Source organism: Ursus americanus, chromosome 19, assembly GCF_024610735.1.
Source record: "Ursus americanus isolate L20-20 chromosome 19, mUrsAme1.1.p, whole genome shotgun sequence".
Lineage (NCBI taxonomy): Eukaryota > Metazoa > Chordata > Mammalia > Carnivora > Ursidae > Ursus > Ursus americanus.
In genome coordinates this window covers 36,520,133-36,539,439 of record NC_142145.1, presented here as the reverse complement: position 1 = coordinate 36,539,439, position 19,307 = coordinate 36,520,133, and the positions used below count along the sequence as shown (strand labels likewise).

The window sequence follows — 19,307 nt, the reverse complement described above, 5'->3', positions numbered from 1 at the left end:
CTCCCAACCTGGCATGAATCCAGGAGCTGCAATGTTCATAATAAATATATAAGTGAATGCATTTTCTGCAAATAGATAAAAATAACCTTATTTTCGTACTTCCTAATGACCCACAATTGCCAAGCACAGCAATTAAATTATTTGTTGCAAAATGATTAAACCTAAATCTAGCACAATTTCCCATCAAAGAATTGCTGCTTTTTACGGCGTTCTAAGAGATACATAACAACCCCGTGAGTGAATAAGGTGTTATTACAGATTACACATCGAAAGTACTTGAAACTGTATCACCTCTTCTACTCTCAGCTCTTTATTATGCATTTACTCATGCTTTTTGCACATCCTTATTATCAGAGTACATCAGAAAAGAAGAAAAATGAGTAGACTTCCACCTGTTGATTGCTAAAAATAAAATTCTGCCTTGCCTTTAGCTTTTCCGTTTTACAGCTCTCAGCTTGAATTTACAGCTAACATTTTTAGTGGTCACTTATGCATTTCCTAGGCACACGGATAGTGCTTCTGGCAAGTTCTGCGTTTCACAGTGGATACTAGAGTTGAATCCTAATTGTCTCCACAGTGAATACTAGAGTTGAGGCTTAATTCTCTCCAGTGTATTCACAGTCTATTTGAATAAAAGGACAAGAGAAAAACCACTTCACCCTAGGGAGTTTTTAAATACCACTGAAAAATCTATGCTGAAATAGCAGACAGTTTTGAACTTGAGACCCACGATACATGTCTTCAGATATGCTGCCCGCTCTGGCTTCCTGGCCACCCACCCATGCTTGCTAATGCTACTTGAGCTTTATTTGAAACTGCGTGAAATGCTTTGAGGACTTTCCTTGTTAACTATCAGAAAGCCATTTCAGGTAACCTGCTAAAGCCAATATTAAGAGTATTCTCCTGGGGCACCTGGGTGGCTCAGTTGGTTAAGCGACTGCCTTTGGCTCAGGTCATGATCCCAGGGTCCTAGGATTGAGCCCTGCCTTGGGCTCCCTGCTCAGCGGGAGCCTGCTTCTCCCTCTCCCTCTGCTCCTCCCTCTCCCTCTGCTCCTCCCCCTGCTCTCTCTCTCTAAGAAATAAATAAAATCTTAAAAAAAAAAAAAAAAGTATTCACCCAAGGAGAAGCAGGGAAGGTGGTGGCTTACCAAAGAACAGTGGTGTTAGTGATAGGCTTGGGTGGCCTCAGTCATTCACCTGGTCACTGTACTCAATTTTCTTTTCTCTGATTTGGCAGCGGTCTTTCAGCTGGATTGGTGATAGTCTCAAATAGCTGATATAATAGAGCTGTTGCTGATTGACAGGGAGGAGATTTTCACTTAAGAAATGACACTTTGGGAATGTCCTATGCCCCCCTTCTATGCAAATGCTATCCCTTAGCCTGTTTCATAATCCTAGAGCATTTACCAGCTATTGAGTGATAGTTATGTGCCAGGTGCAATACACTCATTATCTAAATCAATCTTCCAGATTATTCTAGGTCAGCACTGTTATTATCCTTACATTCAAGAGGAGGACATACCTTTAGAGCAAATAAGTAGCAGCTGTAATTCCATGCTCTTGGTCACTAAGCTGCACTCCTACATCTGGTTATTACAGACTCGGAGCACATGCATTGATTTCAGTCCCGGCTAGAACAAAGCTTAGCTGTAGTTAATCTCTTGGACACATTCTGAAAACAAACCTCATACTCGGAACCAAAAAATCAGGAGATTTTAGAACTTACCTTCCAGGGAGGATAATTCTCCATGTATGTATTTTCAAAGTTAACTATAAAACTCCAAAAGAATAACAAATATATAGCAATAACAAAATTAAGAAATGCTTTTGCTAATATCTGTGCTTTGTGTTCAGAACCCTGTAGCATACTGGCAACCTAAGATACTCTCTTATTCAGCCAGGCAAAAGAGAAAAGCCCAGTCTCAGTAGACAGGCAAGTAAGGTTCTGGGCATAAGGGTGGCCTTCCCACACTGCACACACCCACTCAGTCTTTTCTCGATCAGTTATTAGAAATCATTGCCTCCTCTCTTACACAATTCTTCGTACTTTGGAGTAAGAGGAAGATGAACATCACCCTATCACAATGCAGACCCTTCCCACCCACCAGCACCTCTTCTCCCCTCCCCCACGCCACCGTTTCCAGGCCTGAAGGTGCTCAGAATCCTACTGGCTTAACTTTATCTGGTAAAGGCAAACATGGTTAAAGGCATAGCTATGCAGATAAGTATTATGTTCATCTTTATTAACAATTACTAAATGAGAAGGAAGAGCTGTTACGTATATTTGCAGACTGTTTGTACACTTGGCCCATTCAGCTGTCGGTTTCCTTATGTGTTCTCACTTTTTATCACAGAAACTTTATAGGTATTTATTTCTAAAAATATCCAAAGGGTCACTACCTAGTGAAATTATGTTCTATAAGTACTTAAGTTTACTATTAAAAATTAATAGTAGATAAATTTTCTTAGAAGTTAGATCGCCGAGTATTTTTCTAATCAAAGAACTTGCTGCATTTGAGTACAATAAAACTCATTTTGTTGAAGTGTGAATGGGCCAGGCTTTCCAAGAGTCTCACAGTTTTGCCATGGAGTAGACAGATTCTTTGATGAAAGAGTTAATATTCATACACACAGAGAAATTAAGTCATCATTTTAACTCACTCTCAAACCTATCAGCTTTCACGTCCTACCTTTAAATAAGCGTGAGAGAGGTGTCCCACACACACATATACATGTATATTTATACACACACACAGAGTAATATTTAATTGCCAACTATTTCTCTTACTGCGGATAAAAGAATTGAGCTTTAGGAATGGGTTTAAATTCTTGGCAGTAATTCTGTGGTTTGGGAAATCCCATTATAGGACAGCTGATCTCATTATTGAATTTTAACACAGTGTGTAAATTCCTTTTATGAAGTTTTAGTTACCAGTTCCTATTATTTCTTTCATTAGACATACCCTCAGCCATGATTCTATTTTTAATTTTAGTGTTGCAAAGCACCAGCAGTGAGAACAGACTGTCAGTCCTAGAAAAGGTGAAGTAAGCCATTCAATCATTAATGCAATTTACCTTAGTTAAGCCAGTAAGGACTGTCAAGTTTGGGTTTTTATCTTCTGCACAGTGTCCTGCTAGAAATCATGTTTGGGGGCTCTTCTTACCTTAAACATCTGACAATTGTGTCATTTTTTTTCCCATTAATGAGATGCAGTACTAATAGGATTTGAGATGAGCTGCCAGTCGCCACTAACCTCTTTCTTCCTGAACATCCCAGTCAGGGAGGGAGCAATCTGAAGGTGCTTTTTACTCTCACATTGAAGTCCCCCAAGCCTGTCAGGTTCCCCCAAATCACATTTTATAGACATCAGAGCCTTGGTGATGTGTGTGGGTTTTTTTCTTTGGTTTCTCTGAAGGAGTTTCATTAACAACCCATAAAATCTTAGAATATATAGAATTCCTTATTTCTATATTTCTTAGTAATAAAATCTAAAATAAAGAGAAGAGAAAAACACTTACTTCCAGATGTTGAAATGTTTTGTTCAATACTGTAGTGCAGTCATCTAAAAGTTGAGTGGCAGCAAGTCAATTTTACATCGTCTTTCATATTTGCATATTCTTACTCAAGATCTTTTTAATCCCGACCACTGGAATCAGATAATATAAGAGTGCTATTGCGCAAATGCTAGAAGCCCGTCCTAGCCTACCTACACTTTTCTTGTTTTTGTATAGTTCCCAAATATAGGTGCATTTTTTGTTGCTCAGCAATGCTTGTCAAGAATTTAGATTAAAAAAGAATAAACTTGTCAAGAAGCAAAATGTGGTACAAATCAATTTCCTGTCATTGTCCAAACTGAAAAGATTTTTTTTAAAAAAATTACTTTAAATGATAAAAAATGTTTTTCTAGTTTTCATCCCTTATGAAAGTGTTCATGTTGTAGCACTCAATGCAACACTCATTCTTTTTTACATGAGAAATATATGAAAAATGATTAAAGTACAAACCTATTTATTTTTCTTTAAAATAGTCCTGTAAGTTTAAATGTCACATATCTCCATTTAGTAAAGGAAAAGTACTAGAAAGAGATTTGAGGGGAGCATGATGAGCCATTTTCCAATTGAAGTCCCCCCCAGAGACCTGAGTTTCTGAATTTGAAGGACAGGATCAGGTTATTTATTTGGGCAGAAGGAAGGACATGGCAGAGCTCTAATGAAGAAATAGTTAAGGAACCTCGCCTTTTCTTCCAACTAGTTCAGGAGCCAGGAACACGTTCTTATTGCCAGAATGCACCATTCATGGGCAAGCATTCAGAGTAGCCTAGCCACCATTCATGAAATCCCTGCTCTACTGTTTGTTTTCCACCTGCGTTCATAAAAATTAGAGTTAATAGTTAAAACGGATAGAAGAAAAATTTAAGGATATGACATCGGTGAGTTTGGAACCCCAAATTAGCATCCGTTCGACTCCAGGACTCCAAAGTCCTCAGAGGAGTTGAGGCTGAGAAGAAGATGAACGAAGCCAGGTGATAGAATGGATTCGGGTTCTGAAGATAGAGCAGCAGGTACAGGAGAACGGCTGCTAGAAACCTCTCAATACTGCTGGAATGGGGGGGGTAATCTAGGAGCCTTGACAAACCACACCCAACATACAAGAAGCACATCCAGACAAATCTAGACAGTATGATTTTTCACTGGTTGGTTTAAAGCGCCAAATTAGGGTCTAGATTTTGCTTTTATCAAAATTCTTATGAAATAAAAGTTTTAGCTCAGTGTGGTACAGTACAATTTTGACCATCACAGTCAAATTGTTCTTGAGAGCATCCAAGTCTTAAACAGACTGAAAGGTCAGGAGGCAACAGCAATTCATGTCTACAGAGCTCATTTTGTTCTTCTCTAAACAGCGGTAAAGGAAAGACATCTCTCAGATCTTCAGCAGTGCCCTTTCTTTCTTAGCAAGGAGGCCAGAATGAAGTGAACTGTGACAAATGCCCTTTCACCCCTGGACCCAAAGTGCAGGCCGATTGGTAATTCAGGCTGAGATGTCTTTCGGCGATGTGGCCTATCTTGTACCCATTCTTCAGCATAGAGGACTGGGATCTCCAATATTGGCACCATCAATCCAATTATGAAGACTGTTTTTCAAATGGCTCACTACTGTGAACCACCCCCCATTCTCTCCCTTTGTGTGTGTGTGTGTGTGTGTGCGCGTGCGCGAGAGAGAGAGAGATACTGAAAGGAGATGATATCAAATTTCTTCTGAAGTAGTACTGGCCAATGGAAATATAATGCCAGCCACATACATTATTTAAAATTTTCTAGTAGCCACCTTGGCAAATAAAAGCAGGTGAAATTAATTTAAACCTGTTCTACTTAACCCAGTATATCAAAAATATTATCATTTCAACATGTGATCAATATAAATAACTGTTAGTAAGATACGATTCATTCACTTTTTGTACCGTGTATTTGAAATCCGTTGTATGTTTTATATTTCACAGCATACCCTCAATTTGGATTAGGCGCATTTCAACTGGAATAGCCACATGTGGCCAGTAGCTGTTAGATTGGACAGCCCTGATCTGAAACATGACTCCCTCTTAGCCCACAGTATCCCGTTTGAAATGCCTCACTTCTGATGTGGCAGTTCTCTCTCTGAATATGTTTTTCTTTATAGAAGAAATCCACATGTATAATTATTTTAACCTAGATTCTAACACACACACACACAAACACATACAGACACACACACACACATACACACACTAACATCTGAGTGTTAGTGACCTATCCCAATTTCCTTCTACAAAAGTATGAAAAATAAAATATCTCCTCTCTCCAGTGCTTTCTGAGGAAGCATGTGTGCCTATTATCTTGCACATTAATGGCTTACGTATTTAGTGTTGTCAGAGCTGCTGACTCATTGCCTGTGAAAGGCGCTGCTGCCCGTGGTGATTGTTGGACAGAAAGCCAATAACGCCTGCCCACAGCCTCTGAAAAGCTGACCTTGTAACAACATCCACATTCTTTGGGTTGGTTTTGCTGACATCCTCTCAACTCGAAAACTGTTTTTAAAACAAAAGTATAATGAAGTATTGAGCTGCTAAAAGCAATTGTATTTCAGTTCATTAAATGGTCTGAGTGTGTCAAGGAGGGCAAAGCAGCAAGGAAATGAGTCTTCAGAGGGAACCGTCCTTGAAAGTTGATATTTGAGCTTCAGGCACATAATTCTTGGAGGCGGTGTTCGAAGACAACATGGGTATCCAAACGAAACAAGGCTGTCATGGGATATGTTTTTCAACTTTTTCAAAAACCTTTATTAGCTCTGAATTACTGACCTATTTAATTTTTTTCAAAATTGCAAATTTTATCCCATTCCCCACCCAAAAAATGCTCCCCTCAAGTTAAACTTCTAAGCAAAGGGTTATAAGATGTCCTCCATCAATTAATAAGGACTAAGCTGCTATTAAATACTTAAAACAGGGATCAAATTAACCAGTAACTATTCGATATGGCTCTGGCTAGCGGTAAGATGATCCTTCACACTAGACTCCTCTATACATGTCTGAACTGTCTAATCTCCACTAAGATTAAAATTACCTTATGATTTACATCTCACACGGAATAGCCAGAGTCAGCTTTGCTGATTTTAGTGAGTTTCAGACACACACACACACACACACACACACACACACACACACACACAGAGGAGCTGAACTGTGTTCAGCTAGTTGTTTTGGCACTTTCTCACCACTAGAGGGAGATCAAGGCTCCTGTCTCTCCTCTGTTCCCACCCTTGAACCCCCAATGAGTGATGATAGAGGTGAGTCAAATGTCCATGATATGGAAGGGAAATGAAATTATATCTTTGAAGAAACCTAAAATTTGGCAGCCTGCAAACCCTGCAAACATGGTTTGTTTGCCCTATCCAGTTCGAAGCAACATTTATAAATTTGAAGATTGCATGTAAAAATCTGGATTTCCATCTTGAACATGAAAATAGGAAGATGTGGCCATCCTGGGTCCGTGCTTCTGCACGGCTCAGCCAGAGAGAGGTGCTCTCCTTACACAGGGCACAGGCTCTTCACTTCAGCTGCATCGCTACCACCCTTTTATTTTTCCCAACACTGAAACCAAATATCATGTGCCATGTATGAATAAGCGTGCATCGTTGTTTTCTTGTTGTCAAAAGCTTTGTTGTTTGGGTTTTTGGATTGTTTTTTTACACAGGCCACTATCAAACATGATAAAAATAAAACACATTCCAAGAGAATCTCTTGTAATTTCAAGGAAAGTAAGAGAGAGCATATTTGTTTGAGGTAGTAAAAATACTCAGAGGTAAAATACGCAGGCACATTGTGCCGGGGTCTCCTTGACTTATGCCCACCTATTTCCCCATTTCCATCAGTTATATGGGCGTATGAGCTTAAAGTTTTCCAGCATTCAGTCTCTGCCAAATTACTGTTTGTGAGAGTACAAGATCCATATGCATGTGTGTGCGTATGTGTGTGTGCGTGCAAAGTTGTTAAAGCAAGTACCCTCTTTTTACCTTTTCTCCTTAGTGTCCATTTCCTTGAATTCAATTTTCTCCACAAAGTGGTAAGATCTAGAGAACTGAGATTCGGGCAAGGGTAAATATTCTAAGAAACACATTTCTCAAGTGTTTGTTCTAGGTCTTAGGCAAAAGGGGTCCTTGTGATCTAGCTTTCTGATCAGAGCATAAACCATTGGTAATATCTGCATCCCACACATGATGAGGGACTGGGAGACCATGGGTCCCCGTCAAGATACCATCTCTCATTTGTCACCACTAACTCTAACTACCAAGAAATGTCTCTCGTGACTGCCTACACAAGGGTTTGTACAATCAGCATATGAAGGGCTAATCTTTGCATTCAACATACTGGGAGGCGGGAACGCACCTGCATGCAGTTTGTACCCACAGAGGAAATGTAGCTATAAAGTTGGATTGGTGTAGCACAGATTCCAGCAAGTACAGCTGATATTCTATTTACTCACTTCCTTGCTTCTTGATCTTAAAAACAAGTGGTAATAGGGGCGCCTGGGTGGCTCAGTCAGTTAAGCGTCTGACTTTGGCTCAGGTTGTGATCTCGGGGTCCTGGGATCAAGCCCCACGTTGGGCTCCCTGCTCAGCAGGGAGTCTGCTTGTCCCTCTCTCTCTGCCCTTCCCTCTGCTTGTGCTCTCTCTCAAATAAATAAATAAATCCTTAAAAAAAAACCAAGTGGTAATATAAATATTAGCAATCATAGTTAGCATCTCTTGCATTTACTGTCAGGCACTGTACCAAGTGATCTCCTTTTATCTTTGGAACAACCCTGAGGCAAGACCTGTTATTACTATTTTAGAAGCATGGCACATGGGGCTTGGAGTGGTTATGCAATTTGCCCAATATCACAGAGATCGAGTCTGTCCAATCTCAGAGCCTTCACTCACCCTTCTTACTATAACCCCTTCCCTGGTAGGGAAACGGTTCTCAAATTGAAGTCCCCAAGACACTCTCAGGGGATCCTTGAGGTCAAACTACTTTAATAATAACTCTAACATGTTTTTTGCTATTTTTACCATGTGGACATTTGCAGTGATGATTCAGAAGTAATGGGGGGTAAAACTGACTGTCATCTTATTACAGTCAAGGCAATGGCACCAACGTGTCCTGGTGGTAATTATATTCTTCACTGCCATGCATTTACAGTAAAAAACAAAGCAAGCAAGGGTCAGCAACAACATCAACAAAAATCTAATTAAATCTTGAAACTCAAGTACACATCTTTTTAATATTCTGTGTGGGGAAATGGGAAGTTTGCGTAAAGCTCTTAATATATTAAGGGACAGTGGTTGCCTACAAGTAAAATTGTTTGGTGTGCAAACTGAACTAGCCACTTCTTTTATAGAACAATACATTTACTTGAAAGAGCAACTGGCAGACAAACTATGGTTATTCAGACCTGGTATTCGGCAATGATTTCCTTGAAAATGAATGAAGTGAGCCTGTCGCTTCAGAGAAAACCAACAGTATTTTCTGACAATGATAAAATTCAAACTTTGAAGTAAAAATTAGAATCGTGGAAAGCTTGCACCTGCCACTGTGAGCTTGACAGCTTCCCAATACCTAAAAGCCTTTTCTGATGAGATTGATGGTGATATGAACAGATATGACTTTTTGTCATTGACAATGAAAGGCATCAACCTTTGGAAGATCTGCATAACTCAGTGAGCCAATACTTCCCAAATAGCCAATGTTATGAAATCATACAAGAGTAAAAAAAAAATCTATACAAAGTACGAGACCGATAATGAATTTTAACGTCATGGACTATGCAAAGTTCATTGATATGGCTCAGGTTCCACACTCCAACTCACCTTTAAGAAACAACCGCTTGCTGATACCAAACAAAATTATCCACAGTCATCTGAAAGACTATCACATACTGCCTTTGCCAACTGTGTATCTGTCTAAATTGGGAGTTTCTTCATGTTCTTCAACCAAAACAGCTTATTGCCATCGGTTAAATGCAGAAGCAGATATGAAAATCCAGCTACCTTCTTTCTGTTGAGCCAGACATTTTTTTTAAAAGATTTTATTTATTTATTCGACAGAGAGAGAGACAGCCAGTGAGAGAGGGAACACAAGCAGGGGAAGTGGGAGAGGAAGAAGCAGGCTCATAGCGGAAGAGCCTGATGTGGGGCTCAATCCCAGAATGCCGGGATCACGCCCTGAGCCGAAGGCAGACACTTAACCGCTGTGCCACCCAGGCACCCCGAGCCAGACATTTTTTAAGAGAGTTCCCAAAATGTAAAACCATGCCATACTTCTCACTATATTTTTTGTTTTGGAAAATATTGCCATTTTAATAAAAATAGATATTATTTATGTTCTGTCAAATGGGTTTATCACTGATACATAAATAAATCTATAAGTAAATATTTTAAGTCAATAAATAAATATTTTAAGTCAATCTCTAATGGGTAAATATTGCTAGATCTAACACATCAACAAAAGCTCTTTGGGGTTTTCAGAACAAAGTGTCTGAGAACCCTGTGAGGTGGGGTATAGTATCTTTTCTTTAACTTCAAGGTGGCGTGGTGCCTTACTCATATCAAATTAAATGTTATATCTTTTATCTTCATTTTTTAAAAAGAGACTCATCCCCTCTGAGTCAGATGGAAATGGTGAGTCAGCTTCTCAGTAGCCCTCAGGTGGCCCCTCAGCATATGGCATATTCAAGGCCATCAGTCAAGGTAGAAATACATCACTGAAGGGCAAAGCCTGAACATTCATTCCCAGAATCAGATCCTTCTTTCTCTTTATGATTTCCAGAAAAAAAAAAAAAAAAAGTATTTCTTTGTCTAAGAAAAGACCCATCCAGATTATTCACATCAATATTTGTTTCTGGGGAAACAAGATGTACAAGAAATATTGCAAGCAAATAAATAAATAAGAATCTGGTTTTCATGCCAGAGAATTTGTCATGGAAATTGCACCCAAATAACTGCTGCATTTGCATACGTGTTGTTAATGAGCCTGAGCTTTATGGCTACATTTTATGCATATTAGAGAACAGTAATGTTTTTTAAAAATGTGGAATTCCATGTGCTTCATACAAAAAGTTAATTCAGGGTATTAGTGGGAGGGTTGGTACTCTGCAGGCAAACATTGACTCCTCTATCCAGCCCCGCCCCTGCTTAATACCATTAAGATAACTGACTAAGGTCCTAGAAAATCTTTTTTAAGTTTTGGGGGGTTTTTTTCCCCCTATATCCAGTTTCATGACTTCCTTCTTTCCCTCCTTCCTTCATCCTTTCTTCCTTTCTCCTTTCCTATTTGTTTTGTTCTTTACATCATGGTAAAATCAAACAGACACACTCACATCAAATCACAGTGGATCCTTAGTCTCTTAGAACTGTGCAGGACTTTAACAAATGAACGAATGCAAAATCTGAGCGAGACACTGATGGTCACGTATTCCCAGGGAGATTTCAGTAGAATCTATGATATACCTGCACGTGACTAATTAAAAAGTTGTCTTCTTAAAAATGAATTCAATTCATCTTTGACACATTTTGATTTAACCCACCAAGTTCCATTTAATTCTCTTTTTGACCAAATTGGTAGGTCTATTGTATGCAAAAGACAAAAGACTGATCTTGGGTAAACATCTTTTTCCTGGGCAGCGAAAATATGTTAGTCTTTATGCCCTACTTGGAATTAATTTCGACATGGAGAGTTTAAAGGTTTAATGAGGTCATCACTAGGGAGGGCCTGTTACCTATGCTTTGTTTTAGTTGCGTGTTCTATTTAATTCATGAAATGAGATTTTCATCCAAGGAAACTGGAGATACTTAAGTTTAGTGATTGTGTAAGTAAAGGAAACACTCATTGGTTTGCAATTGTATTTTTTAAAAAGATACAATATGAGATAATCACTCTCTTTAAACATGTATTCTGGGAAAATGACTCCTCTTTATCTGATATTTTGGGATACATGGGTTTTGTGCAACAGATGTTTCTATAACAAAATAAGCACGACTAATGATGATCTACTGCCTTACCCTGAAATGTAGCAGAAATGTGGTCTGTGAATGTGAGTGTGTGAAAGTACTGAAAGAAACTAAAGAATCATTTAGTGACTACAGATGTCCCATATCTTCATATATGTTATATCTTTTAATTAATAAGTTTGATGAAATAATCTCATAGCCAAAAAAGGGGAAGTATTGGGGTGCCTGGGTGGCTCTGTCAGTTAAGCATCCAACTCTTGATTTTGGCTCAAGTCATGATCTCAGGGTCATGAGATCCAGCCATGAGCTGGGCTCTGAGCTCAGCGGGGGTGGAGGGGGGCGGTAATGCTTGAGATTCTCTCTCCCTCTCCCTCTGCCCCTCCCCCTGTACGCATGCGCTCTCTCTCACGCACTCTCTCAAATAATTTAAATCTTTTGAGAGAGAGAGAGCATGAGCAGGGGGAGGGGCAGAGGGAGAGGAAGAAGCAGACTCCCTGCCGAGCAGGGAGCCTGACTTGGGGCTCAATCCCAGGATTCTGGGATCATGACCTGAGCCGAAGGCAGACGCTTAACCAACTGAGCCACCCAGGCGCCCCTAAATAAGTAAATCTTTTTTTAAAAAAAGGTGGGGGGATGTTTATGCTGAATATGTATGGATCACTAATAATAGAACACAAAAAGTAAAACAAACGAAAAACTTCAAACATAATTATATATAGTTTATAATCCCTCAACTTCATTAAAATGTATGTGTGTGTATATATGTGTGTGCAAATACATATATGTGGATATATAATTGGAAGTAAATGTATAAAATCTTCACAGGGATTGCCTCTGGGTAGTGTAATGCGGGTGACATTAACTCTCTTTATAATGTATTCTATTTTCCACATGTCTTAAAAAGAAATTATTACTGTGATTACCAAAATAACTTTGTAAGTTTCCAGCCATCTCTTGATCCATTTTTATTAAACCTTCTTATTCATAAATACTAGCCTATAGCTAATTATTTTTTACATTTCTCATTTTCAAAGAGAAAAAAAGCTATGGCCCTCAAGTGAGTTCTTAGGGGTTGAACCCCTCTTTGAGGAGCACTGGCCGGGTTCAGTGCAAGTCGTTAAACACACAGGGTGGGGGATGTCTTTTTAAAATGCAGATATCCTCGGGGTATGCAACTGCCTTATCCTTAGAGTAAGATATAAGGAAAGAAACACAAAGGCAGTCCCTCTGAAAAAAAATGCCACACACAAAACGGAACTGAGAAACTCTTTATAAACTACCTTCTTCCTTCTTGGCACCTTTAAAACAGGTGACTGAATAGCCAGCTGAACTGATGTTGACAGGCAGGTAACCATAGTCTTTCCTTAAGAGTTCGTGAGTGTCAGCAGGCCTGGCTTTATGGTGTAGAAAATTCTACATTCACTGCTGAATGTATATGTCCGTTCCTTCTGACAGCTATTTTGTCCAAATGTTGTTGTTCTTTCTGCTTTATTTCACTCTAGCCTAAGTGATGAAGTATGATGCTTTATCCTTGTCTGTTGGTGAGATGTCAGGAGGGAAACTGAACAGCCCAGTGTTTTACACTTGCTCAGATATTCTCTCGTGGTCTTCTTACGTGAAGGGAGGTGACAGAGAGTGGCAGCCTGGCAGGGACCCTACTTTCTTTGTTATAGGTACCTATGTTTTTTAAATTGTGAGGTATAGCCCATGTTTCTGCAACCAATAGACTATAATTTGAGGGACAGAAATGACAGGTACGACTCCCTCTGAAATTAGATTAATGTCCTTATTTGGACAGACTTAAGAACTTCACAGAGCCAGATGCAGCCAGGCTCACTAGGGCTTCCCTGGGGACCTAGTCCCTGGTGGGAGGAGTCAACCAGACTGTGTGATCTTGCCCTTCTGTGATGGGGCCACACTGGATCTGAACAGCTCAACTGTCCCAGAACCACAGCCTCTTCATCCTAAGAGCTTGAAGCAATAGTCTATTATGCCCTTAATAGGAAATACGTACAAACAGCCAAGACCTGCCTGGTTCTCAGGCTGAACTCTGTGTCAACAAGAACAAATCCTTAGAATAGAGAGGGTGCCCAAGTGCCCCTGAACGCTATTCTGTCTTCGGCTCTAAAGCCATCCAGAAAAGCCTCCTTCCCAGCACTCTTCTCCCTCACTCTGCCCTACTATCGTTGTGTCTGGGGTGATTCTCAATTTAGTCCAAGGGCCACTACCCCACATCCATTTTACTGTAGCTTCCTAAAGCACTTTGACATTCTTAGGCCAATAAATAATAATCTGGTGAGATGATCTGAATAAGTTTATATCACAAGCCCGTGTAGGTACCGAGTGAGAAAACGCTGAGCTTCATGCTCGCTAATTGTTCCATCATCAGTCATTTAGTCAAACAGAGAGTTAATGAGGATAATTATTCATCATGAAGGATGATGTGCTCAAGATGATGAAGAAATAAACAAGACAGTCCTTGCCCTCCGGTTGCACATGTTCTTACAGGGAGATAAGAAAACCCCTGGCAATTCTACCTGGTCACACGTGCTGTAAGGAGGAACTCACAGGCTGGTGTGGAACCATCAAGGTCTGGGGGTGGAGGATGTCTAAGAACAGAGCTGGGAGGTACAGGCAGGTGCTCGATGTGGTATATAGAGTTGGAGGAAGCTTCAGAAGAGAATTAAGGCTTACCTTGTGCAACTTCAGAGGTCTAGATGGGACCAGTGGTAAAACTATAGAATGGTATTGGGAACGGAGAGGAACTTGAACTGTGTAGACCCGGTTTGGATGGTTCTAAATGACACTACTGTCAGTTTGGATTGGACATTGTAGGACGTTCAGCAGCATCCCTGGCCTCCACTTGCTAGATGCCAGTTGCACATACCTTCCCTCCACAACTAAAAATACCTCCAGACGTTACCAAATGTCCCTGGGGTGGTACAAAGTCACCCTGGGGTTGAAAACCATTGGTTTAGACCAATACTCTCAGTTTATGAGAAAACTGAAACCCTGTTAACAGTAAATGACCTGTCCAATAGTTAGTCTCAGGTCCCCTGCAGGGACCTTTCAGAATTGTTTTTCTTCCCCTTCCAGCTTCTTCTTTGTTGTTGAGGATCTGACTGATGCTTTGTCTGAAGAGGGGGTGACCAGAACCCCGAGCTGGGCCTCAACACTGGCCTGAGACCCTAGCATGTCATTTGTGAATATGAAAACAGAGAGTCACTCATCAACACAATGGAAACTATCTCAGTTGTTGAGCAATTATTTGGACAAGTAGATATTGTTTCTCAAGCGACGTTCCTCATTCTTAGCCAAACTTCTTTAACAGACCCTACAATTTATGCCAACTGACAACGTCAAACACTGGAAAGGACAAAGTTTCATGTGGTTCTGAGTGCAGTGTGGTTCTCCATCTTTGCGTTTCTCTGAAACACCCCTTGTAAGTCTATGGTCATCATCACCTGTAGCTGCTTCTCACGGAACCGGCCCCCTAAGATCTGAAAGAGATCTGAAAGCGGGCTCCGTCCTAACCTCTGCAATACAGTAAACTAGACTCATGGCACAATAGCCTCCCAAGCATAACTAAAAAAGAAGACTACAGCATAAGTCTAGAGAGCACCATCTTCAATCCTCCTTTTGACTCGTAGACTATCTTTTTCCTACATAACAATGAAAGCAGATAAAATGCCTACTTGGGTTCTTTATTTTTTCAAGATGAATAAAGACCTTTGAATTCTTCCAACTGTGATGAAACTATTTTCAGCATGGTGTAAACTGATAGAGGTAAGAAAGAGGAAACTGGATCAAATATTTACAAGAAAAGAGAAATGTAAATTTATATGTATTTTTCATGCTATAAATAGTACTGCAGGCCTACTCTGTGTCAGGCAGTGTTCTAAGTGTCAGGGATATAGCAGCGAACAAAATTCCTGCCTTCATGGAGCTTAAATTCTAATGTGAAGTGACGAACGATGAATAAATAATGAATAGTGGAAGTGCTATGCAGGAGAATATATCAGCGTGAGCAGTAGAGCATGAGGAAGGAGTGCTATTTTAGGTGGGAAGATCAGTAAGGGCATAAATATGGATAAAAATGTGATTATTCACTCCACTGCAGTCTAATATCCAGCTGGCTCCCATGTCATCTCAGTTGGGAGTGACCACTACTGCCATCCTTGTGTAACGAACGCACGTGCTTGGCCAAATCCCACCACAAGTGATTATTGAGCCTTCGGTTGATAACATTAGTTTGAAAATTACTATCTTTTTTTAGGTGGCCCATTTTATTTTTGTGTGCTCTATGTTGAGGGGTTTATTTTATTAAGCAAAAATCTGCCTCCTGCCACTTCTGTCCAACCTGTATGTCTAAAATATGGCACCCCGAATTAGCAAAATACTCCTTTTTCTAGTGGTAAGATATTGACTCCTACCTTCCATCAGAAGTGACTGAAAAGCTTTTCAGGGAGCTAGGAAAAAAGAGACAGTATTTTATTTTATCTCATGATGCTAAATGTTAATTTCTTTTTTTTAATGTTTTTTTATTATATTATGTTAGTCACCATACAGTACATCCCTGGTTTTTGATGTAAAGTTCGATGATTCATTAGTTGCGTATAACACCCAGTGCGCCATGCAATACGTGCCCTCCTTACTACCCATCACCAGCCTATCCCATTCCCCCACCTCCCTCCCCTCTGAAGCCCTCAGTTTGTTTCTCAGAGTCCATAGTCTCTCATGGTTCATTCCCCCTTCTGATTACCCCCCCTTTCTTTATCTAGTCACAGGTTACTCAAACGAGAATTTGGTACCTGTAGAATTTAAATAATAAGACTTCAAAGAAAGAAAGGGATTGTTTTTTATTCCCACCCAATGCTCACATGAGACTTTCGCTTTGCAAGTGTCCAGTGGGCTGCAGCAAGAGGAGAGAGTAGGATGGATGCCTTTAATTCAGTGGCACTTTGGGAGACCGTCACCCTGCGGCTCAAAGTAGAAAGAGTTATAGATAGTTTCCTCGTGCTCTGGACCAGTCATGGAGGACAGAAGCCCAGAGGGGTAGGGAGAGAGCTGCCTCCAGATTCAACATCTGCTTTTGATCACTGCCTGTGACATACGAGCTGAAACAGGGCCACTTCTAGGTGGAGAAGGTATAGCAGGCAGGAAAGCTAGCTTACAATCAAGGTATCATTCAAGTTGCAACTTTTACTGAAGTCCTAGGTCTCAGGTAAGGCGTGAACCTGAGCTGCCAGTGGAGTACTTTAACACAGTATGTCCACCTGAGCCTCATCTCCCTCCCTGGTCTCTTACAGTCTGAGAGAACCCAGGGACCTCGACAAAAAACAAAAATGCAAAACCTCTTTCCCCAAGTTGCCAGGTAGAAGAGCAAAAACTAGCAGCATGATCCTAAGAGGTCCCCAGGCCAATACGAAAGGATATCGTGAGCGACTCTCTATTGCTGGTACAGCTAGATGTCAGTTTCTCTATGTGTCTAATATACATTATATAGTCTTATATAAAAGTATATAAGATTGTATAAGATTTCCATTTTATTTCTTGATGTTAGGGCTCAGAGACCTGCCTTCATGAGGGAGAGAGAATATTTTTAATATTTTAATATGTAACTTAGTCCCAGATGCATAGCTCTAATTTACCTGAACCCCCCAATAAAAAAAAAAAGTAGCATGTACTTTAAGAAAACAAAAAGTGTTTGAAAGTACTACTGTTGTAATAATACATTAATTCAAAGAATGCCAAATACATGTATGTACCTCGAATCTAAGTATGGGAAAGATGGCTGGGTTCTGATGTGACACAGAACAAGGGTTCATTTACATAATGGAGTGAAAATGTGTGTGAAATAAATCTCCTCCAATAATGAATATATCTGAAAACTTGGATTAGAACAAGGGGGAGTTATTGTATAGATTTTTCTCTAGGAACTTAAAATCACAGGATGCCAGAAGCCATGAGAGCTAAAATAATTACTGTAATCCTTTTTGAGAACTGGGTTTGAAGAAATCAGTGAGGAGGGAAAGTGGAGGCATAGGGCTGGAGACAGAGGGCACCTTTCTTCCATCTGGGGTGCAGAGCTAGGTTCCCGTCCCTTCCTTTTCCACCCCCACTGCCATCAGAGGCCTTCTCCCCTTCATCTTCTATGATCCCTTCCCACTCTTTTCCTTCATCTCAACATGGGATTTCCCGAGTTTCAACTCCCTGCAGCTTCAAGCTCGCCAGCATCTGGGGTAGTAACATCCAGCCTGTGCAGTTGGTAAGGAGAAGAAGGGGCAAGGGAAGGATGAGAGAGATTGGTGGGAAAGACGAGCTGGTGGCAGATGGTGAGCGGGTGCCCAGGTCACCACTGGGGAGTCTTCTGGGAAGTGCCATCTCAAACATCTCTCTTCTACTTCTTCTCTGTGAGTTTTCCCAGAAGGCAAAAGATTAGAGAATCGTTCAGCTTTGTTAAGAAACGTTAACAGTCAATTTTATGAACTATTTATTATTTAAATTATTACTACATAATGTAATAAATTATACACATCATTAAATAATGTCAGGTTGACTTTGTGGTAGTCAACTCTTGTAGGATATCTATTTAGGATTGCTCAGGCTTAAATCACTAAAGGAAATGCTGGTCTGAGGACTCTGACCTCAGCTGTAATTTCCTTGACTTTGGTAGAAATTATGGTGACACAATATTCCAGAAAATTACCTACTTGGAAAACACAGAAGATTCCATGTTTTCCCCTTTCTGGGTTTTTAATCAACTAAAACTAAAGAGGGATGTCAGGAGCCCAAGGTACAAGGTCACTGTCTGTTACTAACCAGCGCTTAATCTTGGACAGTCACCTCACCCCCCTGGGCCTCACTATCCTCATCTGTAAAGTGACTTCTGGCACAAATGTCCATTTTTCTAAATATTTCTTATGGTAAATGAAAACCAAGGTTCTGAGTCGAGTATTACAGACCATTATGAGTGTATGAAGGGATTTGTAAAATACCAAGTGTTCTAGATCTGTAATAAACATGTCAAGTGTAAATTGCTTAGCTAAATAAAAGTGTATTTTCTCCTTGCAGATAAATAAGATTTACCAGTTCCTGGATGAAGTGCTTGGGAAGTCTTTAGATGCCATAGTCAACTGCCATTTCAAAGAAGGGAAAATAGATGGTTTTGGAAAGTTCATGCTGTTTCTTCATTGAATTTTAGGTGAGTGTATCTGAAACAAAGAATTTAAGATGGACATTGCACTATTTTCCCTTAAAAGTGCTTTTCTTCTTTGCATGAAAGAAAATGGGGTTAAATGTTATCAGTGTGCTGTACTTCTGGTGAGGGTCGCACGGTGAAAGGCTTAGTTTCTGTGCCTTTTGTGGTTTTGTTGTTGTTGTCAGAAATCACCTGAAGTATGACGCGTGAGATACAGACACCCTAACATTATTCCTGGCTCCCATTAAGCAAATGCCAAAATACTTCATTCTATTCTAAAGGTCATCCAATTTTTTAAATATATGAAAGTATTTAGTATCAGAGTAATAAGCCAGAATGAGGCAAAACTGCTAGAGGAAAATGTGATGGTGGTAGTGACAGTTTAATCATTAACAAGTCTGTGTGGGCGATGCAAGGCTACCATTTCAGTGGCTACCCATGGGGAGACTTTTATACTGCTTAAATTCAAGTAGGACATCATTTAGGTTAAGTAAGGTTTTTAAACTACTGTGTATGATAAAGCACACACACATGCTCACACAGTAAGCTTGGTTTTGTTTGGCCATAAAATGGATAGATAAATATTTT

At 40.0% G+C, this 19,307-nt stretch overlaps 1 protein-coding gene across 25 annotated transcripts in view; it reads left to right on the top strand.

Moving 5' to 3' along the window:
* DTNA (dystrobrevin alpha) overlaps positions 1 to 19,307 on the top strand; it is a 347,196-nt gene that overhangs the window by 145,744 nt on the left and 182,145 nt on the right. For all 25 annotated transcript variants that reach the window (XM_087869882.1, XM_087869883.1, XM_087869881.1 and 22 more), the window contains exon 2: positions 18,593 to 18,722. The gene's annotated coding sequence lies outside the window, so the exon portion shown is untranslated. The remainder of the gene's footprint in view (positions 1 to 18,592; positions 18,723 to 19,307) is intronic.